This window comes from Garra rufa, chromosome 7, assembly GCF_049309525.1.
Source record: "Garra rufa chromosome 7, GarRuf1.0, whole genome shotgun sequence".
Classification (NCBI taxonomy): domain Eukaryota; kingdom Metazoa; phylum Chordata; class Actinopteri; order Cypriniformes; family Cyprinidae; genus Garra; species Garra rufa.
In genome coordinates, this window is record NC_133367.1 from 91128 (window position 1) to 105755 (window position 14628).

The 14628-nt window shown below is 37.5% G+C and overlaps 1 long non-coding RNA gene across 1 annotated transcript; it reads left to right on the plus strand.

Annotated features, from left to right (window-relative positions):
• The first annotated feature begins 745 nt into the window (after positions 1–745).
• On the plus strand, positions 746–2573 carry LOC141338621 (uncharacterized). The gene is made up of 5 exons (XR_012355863.1): positions 746–957; positions 1306–1351; positions 1440–1517; positions 1965–2100; positions 2199–2573. It is a non-coding gene; the product is annotated as an uncharacterized lncRNA (long non-coding RNA).
• Positions 2574–14628: the final 12055 nt, after the last annotated feature.

Genomic DNA, 14628 nt, shown 5'->3' on the forward strand with positions numbered 1-14628 from the left:
ATCATGCAGACTTGATATTTTAAATAAAATATATCAAGCTATATATAGGTTACATAATAAAGGTTTTAATGTATCATTTGTCTGGGTTCCTGCACATGTTGGAGTGAAAGGAAATGAAGAGGTTGATGTATTGGCAAAACAGTCTCTTAAATCACAAACAGTAGACTTGGAAATTGCATTAAGTAAAGCTGAAGCTAAAGCAATAATTAAAGTTCATACACAAAGCAAATGGCAGGAATATTGGAATATTAATGACACAGGTAGACATCTGTATAACATTCAAAAGATAGTTGGAGGGGGAAGAGATTTGGGTAGAAACAGAAGGGAAGAAATGGTCATAACCCGTATTAGAATAGGACATACAGGACTCCATATAATAGGTAAACATACAAATGAATTATGTATATATTGTAATCAACTTGAATCTGTACAGCATGTGATAGTGGAATGTCATGCATATGAAAATGAAAGGAAAATATTAAGAGATGCATGTAGAAAATATAAAGTCAAATTTCAAATGGAAAATATACTCGGAGCAGCACTTAAGAAAATATTTGTACAGTTAATCACATTCCTGAAAGAGACGGGTCTGTTTGAGAGAATATATATTTTTTTTTTTAAATATGTAGTTTGTCTGCCAATCTATTGTTCCACACTCCAGTCCAGTTGGTGGCGGTAAAGCACCTATCAGTTGGTTTGCCAACCGCCATAAAACGCTTCAGAAGAAGAAGAAGAAGATTTGCCTTCATACTGAAGAGCCCAAAACCCGTACGATCCAGAGCCACACCGTTGAAATCCGTTTAGTGAAGCCTATGACTATCGAATTGGCATTACACGCTTGTGAGGAAGAGGCTGGGCCATCTGGTGAAGACCAGAGATTTGCTGCAGCTTCTGAAGAAAAGGATGAAGAATAATAACCTGGAGTAACCCTAGATGCCCACTCTTCGTCTTTGTTTTGTAAGTGTACATGATAGTAAATCCCAAATTGGTTCAAAGGATCTTTGGATGAAAAATAAGTTATTTGTTCATATTGATAAGCATCGTGATGTGGATGTTCTTATGGTGTTATTATTTTGTTATTCTTATGTTATTTTGTTGATCTCTATTCTGCAGCAAATCCTGAAAAGGCATCTTTTGGAGGACCTTCATATTAAACATTTTTATAGAAAAAGTAACACTTTTTAAAGTAAATTGCTACTCTTTTCTATCAACAGAAAAAGGCCACAGGAATTGTAGCGCAAAAGAAAATTACTGTACAATCAGAAAAAAAAGTTTTTGTCTTTTGTTTTTCTGTCTTGTGAATAGATACAACATCATAATATTTGGTGGTGTGGATGGTTATTCCAGGAAGGTATGTTTTCACTTATTGTTTCTGAAAAAACACAGGTCACACCTTGTTTTTTATTATTTCATTTCATTTATTTTTTATTTTTATTCAGTGTTTACTAGTCATCTGGTATCAAGAGCAGACCAGACCGTGGAAGTTTCATAGCCGGTAAAAGTGTCCATAATCAAAGGTAAAGTACAATTTTCTGCAATTTCTAAAATATCAAAGAATTATTTAAAACTTGTATTTTCAGCAACCTATACTGCCTGTCGAAATATTTTTGCAGTGATTTAGTATGTTTATGGCTTTTTCTTAAACAACCATTCTGAAATATGTTATATGTATCCCATGGTCAGATTCTTGGATGGAAATGTAACAAATTATGATATTTTTTTTTTGACCAGAACATCTGTAGGTAGCTTTTCAGTGTCGCTGAAGTAACAGAATATTTTACATTTAAAAATAATTAATCTCAGCTGTATTATATGCACCGTTTTATTTATTTTAACACTTTAAAAAGAAACAAACAAAAAAAAAAAAAAGACTCGGACATGCTGCACTCGCTGGAGGCAGAAGGATTGCTTGACTTGTCGGTGGTTGAGGAACTTTTCTGTGTGCACTACACTTTCCTCCCAAGACTTCAGGCAGATTTGGACACATTCACAGAAGCCTGGAAACATCATCCACTCTCCTCAGAGGGCAATCGAAGTCCAGAGCAGCTGTGGCAGATGGGACTGATACACACAAATACTGGCCAGTTAGAGAGTTACGAGGTATTGTACCACTGCTTTACTCCCTGTCAGCACACTGCTATTTATGGTAAGGTATTACTCTAGATACTTAACCATGTATTTAACTGCTATACCTTCAGGACATTGAAGAGCCAGACCTGGATTGGGACACAGCAGCTTCTTGGGAGTTGTTGTTCCAGAATTTGAATGCCCTCCGAGTCCAGATAGATTGAGGGCCCTCGAACACCTGCTGAATTCAACTGGTGCTAATGTCCCTGTCAAAGAACTGTATTTGCTTTGTCGGGAGTTTGTTTCAACAAATCTATCATATTAATTGAACAGAAACAAAACACCAAGCAAGCTTAAAGACACAGATTTTATTGTGCACTGGAATTTGTTGAATACAAATATACTTTGTGAGCACATGTACTTTCTGAATTGAAAACAATTTGTAACAATCTGTCAACAAAGAATTAAGAACAATAAAGAAACGAACTACAGAATACATATTAAAACTGTTAAATTCCTGTTTTTTTTTTTTTTTTCAAACTAATAACAGTATTTCAGACTAAACAGTATATGAAGTAAACACTACACTAAGAATTTATTTCATGATCGACCAAATTCTTTACTTTTACTCACAGCCTGTCGCATAATGCACAGAAACTCTTTGTAATTCCCCAAGTGCTGGGTGGGCAAGGTGATGGTACAGGAGCATGTGTTTACGAGAGGATAGCACAAACGCTGTTGACCGTACTGAAGCTGACAGTCGTGATTGAATTCTACGTGTATTTTGAATTTTTCTCTCTGCGTGGATGAAATGGGAACGTGGTCTTGACCAGTCAGCCACTGCATGAAGCTGCTGACAGTGATTTTTTCTTCTTGTTCATCTCCGCTGGTGTAGTGCCCCATTTTATCCCCTTGTTCATTGTCGTCCTCACCTCTGTTCTCTGTGCTGTTGCTTCCTTCTGCAAGAAACTAAATTAAAAGCAAATCTACAATGTTAAGTATTATAAATGAATAATGTAAACACTAGGGCTGGGTTGACCAATTTCATGATCCGATTCTCAATCACAAGCTTGCAATTCGATTACAGATTAAAATCAAAGTTTTGGATATATATCAGGTACAGTACATGCCAAATTTTCAAGAAAAAAAAAAATCTTGACTATGCTGAAAAATATACACAAGAGTCAGTTGGTACTACATTATAATATAGAGGGTAAAAATTGACTGATTTGTGCGATACAACTGCTTAAATTACACTTAAGATTTTATTATAAGTTACAATTACATAGTAATTCAGTTTTTTGTAAATATAAATATGAACATAAATAGTGGCTGTCATAAAAACTTAAGAGATTTGTTCAAACATACAACATTAAAGAACACCCAGGACCTGGGTTGAAAAACACTGTATTAAAAATACCAAAGCACAAAGCTTACTGCGCTTTATTGGATGGGATGTGCACTACAATGTTCCATCCATTAAATAAAAACAGGCTAGGCTTATCGAATCTTGGGATTTAGGAATACCAATATTTTTCACCCAGCCCTAGTAAACACACTTTTATGTGTATCTTTAGTTACATCCATAATACCCAACACTGTATTGGCTGAGTGCACCCCATTAAAACTGATGTAATTACAACAATTCGGAGTAACAATGTTACCTTCATCTTCAAGGCTCTGAATGAAGTCTTGTAAATAGTTCACAATTCGCAACTCCCTCTGTCTTTTGACTGAGCCCACCTCACTTAAAATGGGTGTAAGGGCCGTTGTGAGGAAATCTGCATCAGGCTGCCAATCAAAAAGAACAACTTTTTATTATGCACCACTCAAAATCATATGTAAAAATGCAAGTAACAATACTTACTTTTTCAAAAGTAAAAGCTGATCATTTCATGAAGGCCATAGAGTTCCAATCCTTTGCACATCTGCTGCAGCACTGGAAGGATTCGGACAGTTGAATGCAGGACAACAGCACTACATAAAGTAAATAGTGTTTACAATAGAAAATACCTTGTTAATAAGAGGAATAGAAGTTATTATATAGTTATGAAATTACAATATAGTTAGGGTTAGGAAGAGGTTAAGAAGAGTTTTGGTTTAATTTACATTGACTATAGAAATTGTGACCTTTCAGGTCTGGGGGAAGGGTGCACTTCTGAAATTCAGTGATATTGTTATGCTTTCCAGAACAATCGGAAAAGCAAGGGAAATGGGTCTGCTTAAAGTGTTCAAAAAATCTAAACCCTAATGAGTAGATTTGAGAGGAAAAGGAAGTAGAGAGCCAGATTTAAAAAGAACTACAAATGTCACACATACCTGACAAGGTCCTCCTTTCTGTCAGATGTTAGTGGTCCAGTGTACCCACAAGCTACCACTCTTTCAGAGATGTCCAGCAATGCTGTAGTGTCTGCTGTCTCAATCTAAAAACAAAAGTGAAGACAGTACTTGAGTAATTTTGTTTGTTTGAATATTACCAAAATATACACGATTATACGGTATACAATTCCTGAAGTGTGGGAAAAATAAATAAATATATAAATAAGTATATATACAGGTCCTTCTCAAAAAATTAGCATATTGTGAAAAAGTTCATTAGACTTTCATATATTTTAGATTCATTACAACACAACTGAAGTAGTTCAAGCCTTTTATTGTTTTAAAATGGATGATTTTGGGATACAGCTCATGAAAACCCAAAATTCCTATCTCAAACAATTAGCATATTTCTTCTGGGTACATGGCTGAACACACAGGACAAGATACCTTACAGATGCAGAAAAATATGTTTAAAAAAATCCTTAAAGCAAGAAACAAGATCCCAAGCAAACTTAAAATCATTACTATTATTAAATAAAAGTACTGAAATTTCAATTAACTACCATTAATAACCATTCGTGAAATAACATTAAAATTAAATGTAATAATTTTTCCTTCTACAGTGATTTTCAAATACACTGGAAATAATCCAACAACTCAAACCCCCTCCCGCTTTTTTGGGGGGGACTCCAAGAATGTGGTAAATAGTCCTGCATGCATTCATCTTACCTTGACATCCATCACTGCCAAAGATGAATCCATAGAATCCAACTCATCCCCCAACTGCGGATGAGTAACCCAAGTAACCTAAGTAAATGCTAAATGTTTTATTTACTAAATGAAAACATTAAACTAAATAAATAAAGAGTTTACTGATTCACAATCACTGGTGTTAATCCATATGTCTGTCTAACAATTCTGGACATGCATAGCCAGCAATTGACCTTATGCACGGAGCGTTCTTTAGAACTTCCGCATAAAGATAAGCCAGCTCGTAAACTTCCGTTGAAGCTCATTTTATGTGCTATATATTAGGTGGACACTCTTGAGACTGATCTAGAGCCTCGTTCTTATCAGAAACTGAGAAAAATTATAATTGCAACATTATAAACAATGTTAGCGGCATGAACATTCAGTTTCATTCTATTTAACAACAATTTAAATGCGGAGCCTGGCAATCCCATACTTACCCTATATGCATAGTTGTACATTTAAATGCTGACAGCTAAACACTATCATAAGCTGTTTAGGCTAACGTTAGCTAGCTATCATATTTCTCTTCTAGGACATCTTAATCGTATTCTTGATAATCACTAACTTGCCTTCGTGTAGTCATGAACACATTTTTTAAATCTTGCAATATTTCGAAGCCTTTATTATTTTCTAACTCTACAGCTGTGAAATAAAACGTATTTCAAGGACTCGTTTTTCATTCATAAAAACGGCATCGGAAAAAATGACTTTTCACGGAAAACAACGTCTATTTTTTGGCTAAAATAATATGGAATTACCCCATATAACCAATAGATGGCAGCAAAGGATTATTTATTATGCAGCTGTCTCTCCCTATATTTTTCAAGACGTCTTGCTTTCGATTTATTATAAAATACTAGTATAATAAATTGTAGTACTTTTACCTTTTACTTTTATAGTATAGCAAGTGCAGAAAGTCATTAAGCTCACACACAAACAGCCTATAAGGGTGAATTATGTAAATACTAATATAGGCTATAGTTCACTACAAATACGTTGAATATTTATGGTAGGCTATAATTTTTAATAAATGCACTAATTATGAATCGATAGGAATTTAAAATATTTTCTTAAATTGAATAACTACATGTTTTAAATTTTATCTTGAACTGTAAAATCTATCAAATAGCCTATATTTAACCAACACAAACTTGTTACTGCTGTAGTTTTGTTATTTGAATTTAGTCTGAATCTTTTAAGCTCTTTTTTGACATCAGTTTGCCAGCTGTTTGGTCCGGTTATTACTGTCAATCATAGCAATGACTCGCGCATATTTAACCGCGATTTACTCGCGAATTTTTTTAAACTGGCATTTGTCATTCTTGAAACGGTATACATGGACGTTTGGTCCTCTAAGACAAACAACACTTTTCATCGATTGTGATTCGATTATGTAGAGAAAATGAACAAAGTACGCTCATATTACGGCAGAATACAGTTGACCGGAAATGACTTAGCTGGCTTGACTAAACAAGGAAGTAATCCGTGCATATGGTCAATTGTACAGGCATGTCTGTATGACATTTTGCACATCGAGCTTTCGGCATTTTTTCAAATTCTTTCGACGAGTACGGTAAAGGGGAGATGTCCACACTGTTCTGTATTGGCATAATATATAGACAGCCCTTTGTTCCTACTGTTTTAATGAGGTAGGACCCTGTGTAGCCTTCTGCCTCTGGTGCAACGACATTCAACTTTCGTTGACCTGATCCACCTGAGTATAAAAGATCAAAAGCCATATCAGCTTATTTATTTAATTTTAGCCAAAGAAATAACATTTCACTCCAACACTGAACAGTCAAGATAACCAAAGACAGACTCAAAAATACTGAAACAGGGATCCTATTTAAAGTAACAATACAGTCTAATGATGTGTAAAGTAGATGTCAACGAAGCTTCAAAAATGAACGAAACTAACTTACCAACAGCTTTATAGAGCATCCAGGCTCCTTCCAATCATTCCATTTTTGAATAGGTCTCCACCAATAGCTTAGATATCTGGTGGAATTAAACACACACTTCAAGCACTTCATCAAACAAGACTGGCTACATAAAAATAAATCAAGTCTTATCAAAATGATTAGAACACTAGTATTTTCCCTAGCTAAAAAAAAGGTTTTAAGTCTTTTGTGTGAGGAGGAAATATCAGTTTACATTTCCAAACACTCATTTGGCCATTAATTGTAATAATCCAGTGAGATTTAAGTCTGACAACAGCCAGTGCTCCACACAGAGCTCCACATGGAATGACATGAGGAAAGAAAACAAACTGAGACGAAGAAGAATCGGAACCTAAACTCAGAAGAACTGTGGAGAACAACATTTCCAAGACACTTCAAGAAAGCTACCTGCCAAGCTACTGAAAAACTCTGCTTAAATGCACCGAGGACAAAAGCTGTTTTAAACACAAAGGATGCTCACACCAAGTGTTGATTTCATTTAGGTCATGGAAGTTAATTGATAAAGAAAATCTACTCATTACATTATTTTTGACAGCATCCTCACTTTACAGCATTTTCACACAAGTTTACACAAAAACATTTAGCAGTACTGTAGCTTTGCAGACTGGATGATCAGACAGACCAGATCGAAACTCTGTGTGGAGCACTGGTGTATCTCTGTCTTTATACAATATGGAAAACTTGAAATGCCAAACCTCAGAGTGGTCAGCTTCCTCAGGGATGAGAACAGTCCTCCGTCCTAATCCAGCCTGTAGTAGGATCATCTCTTCAGAGGCTTTTGGAGTCCTTTCAACGCTTTTATTTAGCAGGAAAAACTGGACTGGCGTTGACCTGGCAGGCCTTTTTTTTTTTGGAAGTTGGGATAAAGCCTTCTCTTGCCTTAAACAGACCAGGGAATGCTCTGAGAGAAAAGGCAGTCTGATGTCAATAATACTTAAGTCTTGAAGCATAATCAAAATGGGCTGACCTAAACTGCCCATTACAAGACAATAACTTCTAAATGTTCATGAATTTATTCTTTAGACTTATGCCTAAGGTATGCTACTTGACTATGCTGCTACAGTGCTACTATGCTGATTTTTGTCTACCAGTATTATGGTGACACGTACTTCAAATGTCAGTTTGCACAAGTATTTTACTTTCTTATAATGTAAACTATAACATCGGCTTGTTTGAGAGATGCAAACCTTGCCATACTCTGGTCCACTGAATTTCTTGACGCAGCAACACTAAGGGTCTCCTGTGGTCTCACTGCAGACTGCACCCTGTTGCCAGGGGTAGCCCGACCCTGTAGTGGTGTTGCATGCTGTCTGCTGCTGCCTGCCGAGACCTGCTCTCCCTGAACCTGACCTTTATCTGCAGAAATAATCCGAAACGGTCTAAATGTCCGAAGCCTTTGTGGCTATATACTACTCATAGCAATATTAATAAGGCCAATGGTAATTAGGACTTTACAAATGTAAAACAGATGGCACAATACACAGTACATTAAACCTACCCATCTGAACAAAGAAAGCATTATTAGGCCTAATTTTGAGAACAAAATATCAAGTAAACAGCATGTATATAGTAGTAAAACAGTATTGTGATGATAACTGAACTGAAAAGTTCTGCTCTCTACTAAAAATGTTATTTTAGCAAAGAGTTTCATTATAGTTTATTAGCTTAAGTCCCAGACTAAAATGCACATTTGAGCTGTCTCAACTGAATATTGCACTGACATGTCTTAAAATATGTCAGTGTTGTCTCAAGATGCACACCCACAATGCATTCTTCTAAGGAAATTTATAAAAGATGCTTAAAATTCTTAATTTAAGGCTTTTGAACTTTTATTAAGTTTCTAAACTTGCAAGATACTAAACACAACATGTTAAGAATAAAAATTAAAATGTGTCATCACTGCATACCTCTCTTCGAGTATCCATCTTGCTGAAGCTAGCTTCAAAGCTTGATTGCAAGAAGATCGAGCGCGAGGGTGTGGGAAAGATGGCGCGAAGGTTTGAAATGAGCTCGCGGGTTCCCGTTTCCTCGCGTATCTGGCTTATTGATCAATGGCATTGATTTGCCTTCATACTTCTGTTTCTTCAGAGAGAAGCCGACTTCTACGAGGCCACTTCCTAGGCCAATCGTCCAAATACAAGACCCGATATTTAAGTGGAGGCACATCGGGGGGTACCCACCACTCGCCCTCTTCCCTTTGGAATAAAGGTTTTAAAAGTTCTTCCATTTAAATGGGCTCTTTCTTCCAAAAAAAAAAATCGGATTCGGATATCATGTCTATCGCCCCATCCCTCGGTTCATCTCCCAACGAAGAATTTCCTCGCGTCTTTTAAAGAGAAGGGTCTGGATTCGAGTGGAGCTCCCATAGATATATATACATAGATGCCTCATTAGCGACTGTTTCTATGGGCCGTTATACGTAAGCCATCCGCCATTTCACTGCGGTCTACTTGACGTCATTCACCCATAGATCTCATAGTAATCACTGAAAATTCGAAAAGCCACAGTCCTGCACAACCGTTGGTCTGCGAACCTACAGTATGGTGAATGACGTCAAGTGGACCGTTCCAAAATGGCGGACGCATCTACGTGCTTGGAGCGGTCCAATGCGGTATCTATGTATATATATCTATGGGAGCTCCACTCAAGAGCGGAAATACGTCACCTCCACTTCCGACGTATGTTACGCCATATTGGCAAAGAACTTATACTGACAAGAAGCAAAGAACTTATTCTATACTCTTTGATATTGGTCCGGGCATGACGCGGTCGCCTTGATGGTCCGGGCAAAATTTTAAGACATTGCATATTTAAAACTTATTGTTTAATCTTTCGTTTTGTATTATTTATAGTTACATATACATGTTCGTAATATTTACATTTTCTGTACATTTTACCATTAAAACGTTTACCGTGGCAAATTATATGTGTATATAAATATATTTTAGAAAGTAGATCTTTTTTTATTGCACAATTAAATATTACAATAATGATGAATCACAATAAACCAATGGCTAAATGAACAATAAAAATTTGGCAAATCTTTCTAAGATAATTATTATTACATTTTTTTATTTTATATTTATACCTTTCAATGTAAGACAGAGATCAACATTTGGATCTTTATCTATATCATTTACTAATCATTTTCTAAGTTCTGAGGGAATGGCATTAATTACCATTACATACTCCTTTACAGGTATATGATTTTTTTTTTAAGAACTCTGCAAACGTAAGCACGTGACCATTAGAATTCAACAGTTGTGAAACCAACCAAACATTTTTTCTAAACCAATTAACTAAAAAAAAAGAGATTTATTTTGGTGTGTAATGTATTCATTATTCCAAATTAAGCACTTGTGAGGGGGGAAAAAATTATGTTTGTATATCATTATCCATGATAATAATGCCTGTCTGTGAAAATTGGAAAGTTTTATGGGAAGCTTGCTAATATTAAAGTTACAATTAAGGAGAAATTCAATTCCACCTACTTTTTCAAACATAATATTAGGGATATAATACCATAATTTATCTTTTTTAAATGAACATAATTTTGTATCCATTTTTTAATTCAAATAATGATGTGTATTTTTCCAAATAAAATTATATATACATTTATTTATATCATTAATAATAACCATTGCAGTATAACAAACAAAGGACAGCATCACATACAGTTATGAGCTTCACAGAACAACAATATATTACACATATTGAAGAGAAAAAGACACCTCAAAGATGTACAACTAACTCAAGAATTTTAAAAGTTTTAATAGCTTTCGAGTTCAATGGTTTGGACACATTCTTAAAAGAGGCAAAAAAGACTTTAAATCAGTAAAAACAGTAAATAAAACAGTAGATCTATAATATCACTGGACATTAAATGAGAAGTTATTTTATTAAACATCTTAATTACAATTTGTATTTTAAATATTTTAAACAAAATAACAGCATGTACATATCACAGTAAAATAATGTTCTCCATCCATTGAAATTTTACAAGTAGTTTGGTTATGATATGATAACCTCGTTGTAACTCGCTATTGTAGCGATGCTAAATTAATATGCTACAATAAAAAATAAAATAAAGTTGTTGTTTTTTTCAAATCGATGTATCAACACTAGCAATATGTGTTATGTTTTGAAATGTGCCATTAAAGTTTGTATTTGAATTGTATAAATTGATCAAAAATTAAAAATTAAAATTAGTGGAGGTGACGTATTTCTGGTTTGAGGGTGGAGGTGACGTATTTCCGGTGGAGCTCCAGTACTTGGGTCCTCTTGCTTTTAAAGTGTGTGTGTGGGGGGGGGGGGGACATTCTAATAAGAATGACGTCAATGGGACGTGGGGATATATATCTATGTTTATAAAGAGTTGAGCCGCAATACTACACCATAACTAACGAGAAACAAAAATTCAAACCGAAATTATTTCAAATTGCTTGAAGAATAGTAAGCAGTGAAAAACACATCGTAATTTTTTAACAAGAACGAGCTGGGTCGTTAACATCATCGCGATGGCCAATCAAATCAAAGAAGTGCGACTGTAATTACCTTCAGCTAAACTATTCATATTTAATAACTGTTTCGCGATGTAAATGTTAATCGAGTGAGGGTAATACTGAAGGATGAACTTCTTTCAAAGTTAAGCTTTTTGAATTTGAAAAACAGTGATTCTTGGGAATTTGGATAAAACAGGTTTTTCAAAAAAAAAAAATGTTTAATTACACCATCTGAATGGATATTATTATAGACCAAGATCTTAGCTTTTCAGCAATGTACTGGTGTCACCTCCCAATTTTGTATTTTTTCACAAAATAGGCGTTTTACTTTTTAGCGTTTTACAACGTTTACTTTTTGCTTAAATCAAACAAAATATGTTTTTATTTAACAAACATATTTTTGTATTAAAAGAGACTATTACTTTAATAACTCATTAGCACTGGCAAAATATATTGTATGCATATTTATTTAAAAAAATTAAAACTCCCTCTGACGGTGGTGACAGTGGCCTCATTACAACATAAAATTCCAAAATGTATACCACTCAAGTCAACGCCTTCTTGTTTAACAACTTTATTTAACCATTTGGTCCAACAAATAACAATCCTGAGCACTGTGATAAAACATTTTTCAAATATTTCAACAGCGTCAGACAGAAAACCTGACGGTGGTGACAAAAACGTACTCGGTTCTCTCTAGAGAGGGAACGAGTACTGCGTAAGTATCTTACGCTAGGGGAAAATCCTTTTCTGCGAGATATTGAAGCCAAAAATTATCCTTAATTTTGAAATAATGTAAAGCACGTTGCAGCAGCATACAGACATAGGCGAAACAGCTTGCGCGCCTATTGGCTGCTCTGCGGCAACTGCAGCAGCCTATAGAGCGAGGCCTGGCGCGACGCCAGATCCAATGAGGGCATTTCGCGCCCTTTGCCCTTTGCGTGCGCATGCACGGCAAGATACGCAGTACTCGTTCCCTCTCTAGAGAGAACCGAGGTTAAGTTAGTAACCGAGTTAGTAACGTTCTCTTACGAGAGGTCTCTCGTACTGCGTAAGTATCTTACGCTAGGGGACCCAGTGTAAAATGCTGTGCATGCTGAGATCTGACACCAAAGACCCAAGGGCGAAAGCCCGGGGTTCATACAGTTCATAATCACCTATAGAACTCACAGGGAGTCCGGGGAAGAGGGAGGGGCAACGCCAGACTCTTCCACATAGTGCAGCGTCACTCAGACGCTAAGTAAACGTACATACAGGGCGGGGTTACGGCCTGAGCTGACGTAAAAATAAGGGTTTTCACACAGTTTGCCCAGGCACATCTTTTGCTATTACTTTCACTGTCGACCCTAGAGCTGTGCTCAGTACACGCAGCTTTCCGAGCTGATAACATCAGGTCAGACAACACTGAATATCTAGACTTACAGTCTGGCCTGTAAGTCAGGAACCTCCAGGTTGTAAAACCTTATAAATGTAGACGAAGAGGCCCAGCCCGCCGCCGTACAAATATCGTGCAAGGCAATCCCACTTGACCAAGCCCACGATGAGGCCACGCCCCTCGTGGAATGTGCTCTGACACCTAGCGGGCACTGCATGCCCTTCGAAGCATATGCCAGCGCAATAGCATCAACTATCCATCTGGAAACTATCCATAAAACGAAACAAAAAGCTGTTCTGTCTGTCTAAAAGCAGACGAGCGTCCATTTCCTCATCAGTGACCGGTAGGGCTGACAGCGCGATGACCTGTGCCCTAAACGGTGTGTTGAGGGATTTTGGAACGTAACCATGTTTGGGTTTGAGTATGACTTTAGAGTCATTAGGTCCTACCTCCATGCACGTCGCACTCACAGAGAGCGCGTGCAAATCCCCTATGCGCTTCACTGAAGCGAGAGCCAGCAGAACACAGTCTTAAGAGACAGGTATTTCAAATCAATCGTCTGCAGAGGCTCGAATGGTCCACCTTTCATGGCCTCTAGTACCACAGAAAGGTCCCATACGGGGACTGAGGGAGGTCTGGGGGGACTCAGTCTTCTAGCTCCCCTCAGGAAGCGAATAACTAAATCGTTCCTTCCTATTGACTGACCTAGCGTTGTCCTCGAAAACGCTGTTATGGCCGCCACATAGACTTTGAGTGTGGACGGGGTTCTGCCCTTGTCCAGCAGCTCTTGTAGAAATGAAAGCACCTCCATCACACCACAGTTAGTGGGTGACGAGCCGCGGGCTGCGCACCAACCCGAAAACACAGACCATTTTGAGGAATAGAGCCGTCTCGTAGAAGGGGCTCTAGCCTGCGTGATCGTGGTTAATACTCCTTTAGGGAGTTCATCATATATTCGCTGGTGGCCCAGACATGAAGGGACCACAGCTCTGGGTGAGGATGCCAAATCGAGCGGCTGGCCTGAGAGAGAAGGTCTCTCCTCACTGGTATCGGCCACGGGGCATTGCTCGTCAGCTGCATTATCGCTGGGAACCAGGGCTGGTTTTCCCAAAACGGCGCTACCAGCAGTATTGAACATCCTTTTTCCCTGACCCTCTCTATCACCTGAGGAAGGAGAGACACGGGGGGAAACGCATAGAGATGACGGCGGGGCCATTCGTGGGCAAGCACGTCTCTGCTTTTTGAGAAAAATTCCAGACAGTGAGCGTTGTTCAGAGACGCGAACAGGTCTACTTTCGCTCTGCCGAATTTTTTCCACAGTAGTTGTACTGTCTGTGGGTGTAGAGACCATTCGCCTGCTGGAACGTTGATCCTGGACAGTCTGTCTGGCCCTATGTTTAGAAGCCCCGGCACATGCGCTGCTTTCAGCGAGCGCAGGTTGCGCTGAGCCCATACCAGGAGGTGTTCTGCAAGTCTGTATAGGTTTTTGGACCTGAGACCGCCCTGGCGATTTATATAAGAAACCACTGACATGTTGTCCGAGCGGACTAGTACATGGTTTCCTTTTATTTTGGGACAGAAGCGCGTCAGCGCATTCTGTACTGCCAGCATTTCGAAGCAGTTGATATGCAGGAGCTTTTCCCGTTCTGAC